Here is a 10,504-nt window from a genome sequence, read left to right as displayed (position 1 = left end):
AAACGATATGAAGAATCAGAATCAGAATTAGAAAACTGCCTGTTTATCCTCAAGACATGCTTTGACATTCTCAGGAGGTTAAAACTGAACGTTGGCCTCTTGACTTCCTGGTTGGTCAAATGAACCATTGTCTTTAGACGCATCTGTTTCAAGACCCCCATCACATGTTAAAAGATGAGGGCAGCCCTTACTGTGGTCCGTCAGGGTTTTGGGCTGTCCCACAAATACCCTATTGTGTCTTCGGACACATCTTTTCAGAGTTTTTGTTTTAGTTCCGGGAGGCATTTGACCCTTTTGACCTTTTGTGTTTTTTAAAGCTTAAGTTTCACATGTGTGGCTTCTTAAACCTCGATGTGTGACCATCTGTTTTTGTCCATTGTCCATCTATACATTCACTGTTCCAAATATGGTCATGTTTCCTGTCAGTTTTACCAATAAATAGCTTCCTGCAAGGGGAGGGTCTTTGGGAAGCATTTGCTGATGGGAGGTTCTGCCTCTGTCAGTATGCTCTCTCCCTCCTGCAGGAGTGCCTGAAAAATCATTCCACAAGTCTCTGTGTCTTTTCCTAAGTTATTAATTTATGTTGATGATTTAGGAACCTAACAAACCTCCACGTTAAAGGAAACATCGGGCTGTGATTTATCCACATTTGTATGTGATAACTATTTAATATCAGCATATGCATGCAATAAGTATTTCCTATGAGGGAATTGTCTCCAAAGCTTTTGTCAAACAAAAAAACAACAACAACAATAAAAACACAAGCCAAAACAGTCCCCAAAAGCAGGACAGCGTATTGTATTTTTCCAATTAAAATCTAAATATAAAAAATTTGAGACATGTTCGCTGGGTTTCTCTTTCTGATCTTCATTTCTTTTCTTTTTTTACCTTGTCTGCACACATATTAATGATTGATACCATGACGGTAGAAACCAAAGGCATATACAGTATATGTGCATTATTACTATATTTAATATATATATATATACATATTAGGGGTGCAACGGTTCAGGTAGCCCACGGTTCGGTTTCGGTTTCGGTTTTTAGGCCACGGTTTCGGTTCGGTTTCGGTTTAAGTTAAACCTGAATTATGGTTCTGCGTTAAATCGACGCAGAGCCTACGGCGTAGGAGTGCGCGTTGCCGTGTACCCTACACCGTAGGCTCTGCGTTGGTGTAACGCAGAACCATAAATCAGCCTTCATGTGCATGAAGAGAGCTTTTTTTCCAAAATTATCCATTTATTTCTCTCATCACTTTTCAAAAAGTAAATTACTATATTTCTTTATAGTCAAGAGCCTCTTAATCTTGACAACTCAGTACACTAAGTACATTATACACCACTAAATACGTAAGGGATAATGCCCGACGAGGTACATTATCAGAAATATATGGGCGTGAACCGTCCAACGCGAGCGGAGGACGGTTTCCCTCCGCGAAAATATTGTAAATTATTATAATTATAATTATTAGAATATTACAAAATATTGTAGCTTGATCCTGATATGGGAGAGTTACAAAGTGGGGAGATCAGCCTGAATTCTCTCATCTCTCTGTCTGTCACAGTAATGCACGTGATGAAGGAGCCTGTGGTGTCAGAGGGAGGGGGGGGGGGGGGGGGGGGGGTGAACCTCGGGTTTTTTTCAGGTGTTTTAATTTAATTATTCGGGGAGTTTTGCCCGAGACGTTAGAGTTGGAGTCTGCCTTTGCTTATGACTGTAAAGCTGTTTGTTTCCTTCCTGTAAATAAACCGGCCCGATCAGAGCCCGTCTCCGCCCGGTCAGTGTAACGTTTCACTGACCGGCGGAGACTCTGATCTTCCACTAGCGAGTCTCAAGCAATGATTACAGACAGTAAGAGCTCTGATAACTATTTTCACTCCATCGCCGTTGTAACCAACAGCGAAACCGAAATGATGCCACCGGGGATTTGAATGAAGCCGGCGCTTCTTCAAACTTTTTTCTCTCAACTCCCCCGCTCCGTGTCTGCTCTGTGTGAGGGGGAGTGGGCGGAGCTACAGCAGTGACTCGCGGAGCGCTGTTCTGCAGCAGCTGACAGACACAAAAACTGCGGATTGTAAAGCATTAATGCACAATTAATGGCAAAACCGAAAATCCGCGGCACACATGGGCGTATTGAACCGTGGAGGGCGAACCGAACGGTTCGGTTTTATACCGAGAACCGTTGCATCCCTAATACATATACAATATATATATATATGCATACATATGCATAAACATACATAAATATACACATACAAACCCAGTGATTTTTTTTTTTTTTGGGGGGGGGGGGGGGAGTGACGACATCCACTGCCAATCCAGGAAGCAGGAACACACGGAGACACACGTCAAGCACTGGAAATCTGCAACAAAAAACCACAAACAAAACACAAAACCGACAAAACCGACACGGAGCCGGCCAAAACACGAACAGCAATCGACCCAAATCTTGCGGTCTGATCGCAGTCTGAGCTAAGCTACCGCTACCTAACCCAAAAAACTACAGAGCAAGCATGCAGGTGAACAAGCCAGTGTGTATGTCTATGTGTGTGTATGCGTGTATGTATATGATCATGCGTCTGTGTGTGTGTGTGTGTGTGTGTGTGTGTGTGTGTGTGTGTGAGTGTGTGCGCGCGTGCGTGTGTGTGTGTACATGTCTTTGTGACTATGTGTGTGTGTGTGTGTGTGTGTGTGTGTGTGTGTGTGTGTGTGTATGTGTGTGTGTGTGTGTGTATGTATATGTTTGTGTGGTTGTGTATGTGTGTATATGTATGTGACTGATCAACATGTCATGTTATGGGAAATGGCCAATAGATGTGATGGTGGAGTTGGGATTCACCTGTTTCGAAGCTTCGAAACTACGGCATCAATTCAGCGCCAAATATATTGTGAAACTGTAACCCAGAAATCAAGCTCTAACCCGCTTTGTTCATCTTTTTTTTTCTCGCCATCAGTTCTAAAACCATCTCCATTATCAAACCATTTTTCTCAGCTTTCTTTTTGTGACTGCAAACGAGTGTAAAATCAGAGCCGCATCAGTATACAGGGTATAGCCGAGATATAGCATTGGCTTTTGGCAGCAAGTGCAGGTAAGTTGTTAATGCCTCTCCCTTCTTTGTCAGTTATTGATTAAACATTAATGACGTTAACATCAACGTTGCAAAACATGCTGAGTGATTCAGCAACCAATGAGCTACTGGATCTCTACTATTTCCTGCCTCCCTGTTGATTGACAGAGCGCTGATTTGACACTCATTGCGAAAGACCTCAAAAGTAGAGATGGTTTAAAGGTTACAGCCAGTCATGACCTGCTCATGACTTGTTCAGCAGACTTCATAGTAATAGTAAGATTGTTACTTGTTAAATTAGTTATTTGTTGCACTAGTCTTTACATGAACAAGTCATATTGTTACTGACATTTCTGCCCTGTCTTTTATGTGTTGAAATTTCTAAGGTTCAATGATATTTTTTATTCATGAAAAAGAAATATGCAAACACCTTTCTATTTTTCCTTGAGGAACATTCTTTCTAAACATATTCATGACTTTTGTCGCATTTGTAAACAAAGTGCAAATCCTCTGACCATCTTTGCTTCTCAAAGACTCAAGCATACTGCTTTCCGAACAACTCATCATAACAATCACTTACTGAAATATCTTTTCTTTTTTTTTTATGCGGGCAATCTACTCAAAATTGCCCGCATACTATCTTTCTTTTGGATTATATAGAAAAAAAAACTGAATAAAATTAACCTGACCAGAAAACGCATGAAATATGCCGGGTTCATGTGATTAACAAAGAAATAAAAGTCAAAATAAACCTGAAACCTGTAGCTTTTTTTATTTTGTATTTTTTTAAATCATCCCAATTGTTTTCCAATTTGGGGTTACCTTCTGGAATTTAAACCAAAACTGTCAGCTCTGCTGTTTACCCCAGGAAAGACACGTTTTCCCCTTTGTGAGAACTGACAATTTAAAGCAGCACTTACATGTCTACCTGCTGAAATAATAATGAATCCAGCAAAATACTGTAAGACAACATATTTTTTTTCTGCTCAGATAAAACAGAAAAGAAATAATGTCATCTAATGAGCTGCAGAGGTGCTGCTGGAGGAATTTTCTCCAGACTGAGCCATGATGGTTATTTCAGGATTAACAGTCTTCATGCTGAATTAAATTGATGGGTCACTTAAACTTTAAAGTGATATCTTTCTCCTTATTGGAATTTTGGCAAAAAATAAGAAGATCTTTTTTCAAGCAAAATGAGTCTGGTTTGAAAGAGCATCATCAATGTTTCGCATGTAATTCATAGGGCATCTCATCATGTGTTGTTTTCACTCCAAATTGCCATGACTATATATATGTTTAATTTTGTGTTTTTTTCTGCTTTTTTGTTCTTTTTTTCACATTCTGCTAATTATCTGCTTCTTCATACAAATAACTATTCATTATTTTTTACCACGCATCGTGTTTCAAAGTCAGCAACAGAATCAAGGCCAACGTGCCATTAAAAATGTTCAGAACAAGGAAGCGAAAAAGATGTTTTCTTCCAGGTCCAAGATTTAATTGACTGTTTCAGAACGACTCACAAACTCAGCATTCATTTGGGCGAAATCTTTACTCCAAAACTCACTCAAAAATATTAACCGTCAAAAGATTTTAAACATCCAACAAAATTGAACAGGGAAGTATCTGCCATTCCTAACAACACAATGACGTAGGAAGCTCTCACAGGAGAAATAATCATGTAAAGTTTCTACAGTTTTTCCATACAAACCAGAATTTCAGCACAACAAGAGAACATTGCTTTTTGCCTTCCTGTCTTAAATAAACAGAGACCTCCAATCAGAGAGCAGCATCTGTACCCACCTCTTTCTGTTAAGGTTCGTGGTGGTCTGGTGGAGGCCATAGCAGCTGTCTTTTGGTGAAATGTAGGTATGCATCTGGACAGGACACCAGTCCAACGTAGGGCCACATGTAAACAAACAACCACACAAGCTGTACAAACAGTGACAGTGCAAGATCCCCAAACTTAAGTCTTCCATTTACTGTAAATGTTTGGCTTTGGTCTTTACATATGAGACGGTAACATATCTTATAAATATTTCATATGATTTTTCAAAGTCATCTAGTGTATAGTCAGCATGAATGCATATGTATCGCCTGGAAAGGAACCAGAGACCAGGAGAAAAACCATGGAGGTCATGAGAACATCCTTTATCATCTTCCTATTCCTTCACACAACATTTGGAACGTGTTCAAACAGGTGATGTCAACCAATGTCAACTGCTGGCTATAATGATGATTTGGTTCAAAAGCAGTATCCATAAAAGAATCTTTGTGGGACGAAGGATCTTCCCTTTTTTAACAAAGCTCTAAAAAAAACGATATGAGCAAATGAGCAAAATCCTAAAGCAATTTTTCTCCAAAAAAAGGAAGATATTTGCACATTTCTCCCCTGCAGTGTAAAATATCATTGGAGGAAGTTGCGATGTCCAATCCCTCAGCATCAGGAACCGTCATTCAAAAATACATGGTATGATCACATGGTATAGTCACATGGCTAAGGGATTACTGTGCGAAACCTTTGTCAATCACTACAATCTCAGCTTCATCCACACAAACAAAACAACAAAAAAAGATTCACATCAACCTGGTCTAGGGTGAGTGTCAACTTGTACAGACTCAGGGGTATCTGGCGTTCACCATCCCACAGGGGGAAGTTGTATGGACGAAAACGTCCAGGTACTTTGCCTTGCATAATTTTCATCCCCCTTTTTTGTGGGAAAACATCCCACCCAATCTGACTGACAGTAAACCCCGCGTTTCAGGTTTATGACATCATTAGGGTTACAGTTTTGCATTGCAACCATTAGGCATCATATGACCTGTCAGCATTTTACAATGTCTTTTAACGACTACATTTATTAGGGCCCTAGCACTTACAGTGCGAAGGCCCTATTGTATCTGTAGGATTTTTTTTTCCCTTGTTTTTTTTTTCCTCCTTCCGACGAAATGAGGGCCTTTTTGCCCCCCTAAACGTGCCCCAAAAGTCACCAAATTTTGCATGCAAGCCAGGCCTGGCAAAAAATTGGATATTTAATGGTTTGCATTAATGGGCACCCCTAGAAAATTTTGTGCCTCAAGCCCCACCATACGGTTTGGCGTATATGCAGGAAAATCGGTACACACCTGTAGGATGTCGCAACTTTTTTTCTTTACCTTGTCTGCACACATATTAATGGTTAATACCATGCTGGTAAAAACCTAAGGCATATACATGTGCATTGTTACTATATTTAATATATATATATACATATACATACGCATACATACGCATACACATACATGTATATATTCATACAAACCCAGTGTTTTTTTTTTGTTTTTTTTTTTTTGGGGGGGGGTTACATCCGCTGCTAAACCAGGAAGCAAGAACACATAGAGGCACACGTCGAGCAGGATGTCGCAACTTAAAGAAAAGTCTCTTGGCGCCATGGCCGAAAGCGAACAGGAAGTCGGCCATTTTGAATTAATCATGTAATTTTGGCGCAATACATCAAAATGTGCGTCTCCATCCTGCGACGACACGCATTACTTTTCTCTTTCAAAAGCGTTACCGTGGCGACGCTAGAAGCCAAAAAGCGCGCCCCCCCCCCTTCATCTGATTGGTCCATATTTGATAGTTCCTACTTTCTGCCATAACTTTTGAATGGTTTGATAAAAAGAGTCGTGGGTGGTGTCATTGGACTCGGTTTTGAGTCCTTGACCATAATTGGTGCAAATTAGCCCCGCCCCTTCTTCTGATTGGTCAATATTTGATAGTCACTATTCTCTGCCATAACTTTTGAATGGGTTGTGATAAAGACATGTGGGTGGTGTCATCGGACTCGGTATTGAGTACTTGACCTTCATTGGCCTGAATTAGCCCCGCCCCTTCTTGTGATTGTTTAATATTTGATAGTCCCCATTTTCTGGCATAACTTTTGAATGGTTTGACATAAAGACTCGTGGGTGGCGTCACCGGACTCGGTAATGAGTACTTGACTTTCATTGGCCAGAATTAGCCCCGCCCCTTCTTCTGATTGGTCAATTTTTCATAGTCCCTATTTTCTGCAATAACTTTTGAATGGTTTGACATAAAGACATGTGGGTCGTGTCATCGGACATGGTTTTGAGTCCTTGAACATAATTGGTGCAAATTAGCCCCGCCCCTTCATCTGATTGGTCGATATGTGATAGTTCCTACTTTCTGCCATAACTTTTGAATGGTTTGATATAGAGAGTCGTGGCTGGTGTCATCCGCTAAATGTCCAGGCCTGAAGACATCTATATGCAAGTCATACAAGCGCTTCCACTGCAGCACGCCTGAACGTGCACAAGGGTGCAAGGGCCCGTTCTTCGCTGCTTGCAGCTTTAATTTTTGTTGTTTTTGTTGTTGATTTTAATGTAAACAGCAAACAGTAGTTGACTTCCCTGTGATCACTGTCGTAACGTTAACCACTCGCCAAGTCACATAATTCCCAATTTTCATCCAGTTTGCCTGAAGCCACAGATTTGTCCATTTACTGTCTGTCATGGTTTGGTTTTTTAAGGACCCAAGTGCAGGAGACAGAGGGAGGCTGGAGGCAGGAGTTCTCAAAAACAAAAAGGGTTTTAATCCAAAAAGGCAAAGCAAAGCACTGCAGAGCAGGATAAATACAAAAAACCAGGATCCTAGGGTCCTAGGAGCTGGCTGAGGGGGGGCACGGGTCCGCGGAGCTGGCTGAGGGGGGACACGGGTCCTAGGAGCTGGCTGAGGGGGGGCACGGATCCTCGGAGCTGGCTGAGGGGGGGTCCGAAACCATCACCGGAGGAGGAACTCCAGCAGGAGCTGAGGCGTCCAGGACCACCGCTGGAGCCAGAACAGAGGGCGATGCGTCGAGGACCAGCGCCGGAACAGGGGGCGATGCGTCCAGGACCACTGCTGGAGCCGGAACAGGGGGCGATGCGTCCAGGACCACCGCTGGAGCAGGAACAGGCTGGGGCTGGCGCTGACGCCGTCGCTTCCCCTGGGGCTGAGAACCCCCGGGCCCGCCTCGAGCCAGGCGTGTTCCCCAGAAGGGGGAAACAGGCTGGGATGCGTCCAGGACCACCTCGGGAACAGGAAGAGGTGCGTCCAGGGCCCCCACCGGAACAGGCTGGGGCTGGGGCTGGGGCTGGCGCTGACGCCGTCGCTTCCCCTGGGCCTGCAGGCTCCTGGGCCCACCCAGAGCCAGGCGTGTTCCCCAAAAGAGGTCCCAATACTCCTCCTGGCGCAAAAACTCCATCAGGGTGAGGTAGTCTCCCGCTGGGTCCATATGGTCGGTCCGTTCTGTCATGGTTTGGTTTTTTAAGGACCCAAGTGCAGGAGACAGAGGGAGGCTGGAGGCAGGAGTTCTCAAAAACAAAAAGGGTTTTAATCCAAAAAGGCAAAGCAAAGCGCTGCAGAGCAGGATAAATACAAAAAACCAGGATCAGGACAAAAATCACGAGGAGACATGGAGGAGAGAACAGTACGGACCGACAGGGAACCAAGGAATGACAAGACAAGATATACTGAAGGGATAACGAGACATGACGAGACACAGGTGCAGACACAATCAGGGCAGATGGGACACAGACGGGGCAAGACAGAACTGAAAGTTACAAACACTGGGGGAAGTGTCAAACCCTGACACTGTCCTTCTCTCATTTATTGTGAAAGTAAAAAAATACCACGAAGCAACTTTCAGGCATGACGCCGCTTGCTTTAACATGTATTGAATTTGTCTTCACTCAAAAGGGGCATTGCCATCTCACGTGATTTATAATCTGTTATATTGTTTGTTTGGTTGACATGTCCCAGATTATCAGTTACAAGTCTAAAACCCCAGCTCCGTGGTCCTTGATGGAAGGAATGGTGAGGACTAACAAAGTGGTGAAAACTTTATTGTCCTAACTTTTTCTGCAATGTGTGAAAGGCCTGAAATGTAGAAAGCGATGTCAAATGGGATGAAAGTTGACGAGAAAAATATTTAACAAGATTTTGTGTGATACGCAGGCATTTATAAGGAATATAATCATTAAGCACAATACCTTGTTGTCATTGTGTCTGCTCCTGAAGATGCACGGGTGTCTTCTTCTTCTCTTCATCCCTTGTTTTCTCCCCTTTGGCCTTGTTTTTGTTTGTTTGGTGTTGGGCCACAGTCCTATGTGAACAGGGGAGGATTTAATTTGAACTTTAAGGCCCAGAACTGAGGCCTCATTCTGAGACCAGCCATGATGTTCTTACAGCTGACCGCATGGCCTAAACAAAGGAACCTCCATAATGACTTAAAGGAGCTGTATGTAAGAGCAATAATAAAACGAATCATAAAATGACCCCGATATGTCAACAGACATTTAAAAATCATGTTCATTTCAAATACTTATGTCACTGACAACAGCACTCAAGCCAGGATATTCCAGTTTAAAAAGAGGAGTTGCAGCCCTCAACTGATGTTTATGTTGTCATTTTTTGTTTTGGCCTGAAGCTCCACCCTCCACATATCTCCCAATCACGAAGTCAGTATTGTTTCGGCATCCGGGTTGCCAGCTCGGCTCTAATTATCGCAGCCATGGCAGCCTACGTTCCTGCTGCATTCTGCAGCCTACCTGGCAACCTCTGGTCGGGGGGAGGAGGGGGAGGGTACACGCCGCTCAACAATATTTTGAAAGTGACTGCAGTACCAGTTTTGGCCATTTCTTACAGACGGCTCCTTTAAAGCCCGAGCAGGCATTTGCATTTACAGCCCTTCGGTGATAAGGAATAGCCCCCTCATTGGGCATGGGGGGGCTGCAGTCGCAGCCTGGGCCCAGCTATAAAGAGCAGACTGACCCCCCCTCTCTTTTTCTTTCTTTTTCTCTTTTCTTGCTCCCTTGCTCCCAAGGTCTCTTCTACCTCAGACCTGTCCACGGTCCCATGGAGTTCTATGTGAGCTATAAAGAAGGCCACAGCTCCTATTTTAGCATGAAGAGCTACTAGCTACGGGCTGGCCTCCATGATCGTGACTGAAGAAGCATCTGGTTGCCTTGAAATCGCAACCATAGTCTGGAGCGCTGCAACAAGCGACCCACAAACGTTCCGAGCCCCAGATGTGCCGAACGAGGGACCCTTGCATGCCTCGATGTGAACGCCTTTGGACTGACCTGGAGCTGTAGGAGGCCCAGCTGCTGTGCCCATGCTGCATCCCCTCATCCACACTGAGATGAGGAGAGCAGGAAAGAGAGAGAGCCGCTCCTTATCAGGATCACCTGCGGAGCGTAACCATCCAGCTGTTGACTAAGGAACGCTGACCGGCCAGACCAAACCACCTTTTTCTTCAACTACAAAGATCCACGTAAGAGGCTGTTTTGTGTCTGGGCAAAGAAACTTAGTTAACACATTTACCAAATTACATTACACTTTAAAAATGTTACTGCATCAAAAGTTGAGTTAATGTTAATGACATGCAAAAATTAACCAC

This window comes from Cololabis saira, chromosome 1 (assembly GCF_033807715.1).
Source record: "Cololabis saira isolate AMF1-May2022 chromosome 1, fColSai1.1, whole genome shotgun sequence".
NCBI classification, from domain to species: domain Eukaryota; kingdom Metazoa; phylum Chordata; class Actinopteri; order Beloniformes; family Belonidae; genus Cololabis; species Cololabis saira.
The sequence above is the reverse complement of the archived record's forward strand: the minus strand, read 5'-3'. Positions refer to the sequence as shown.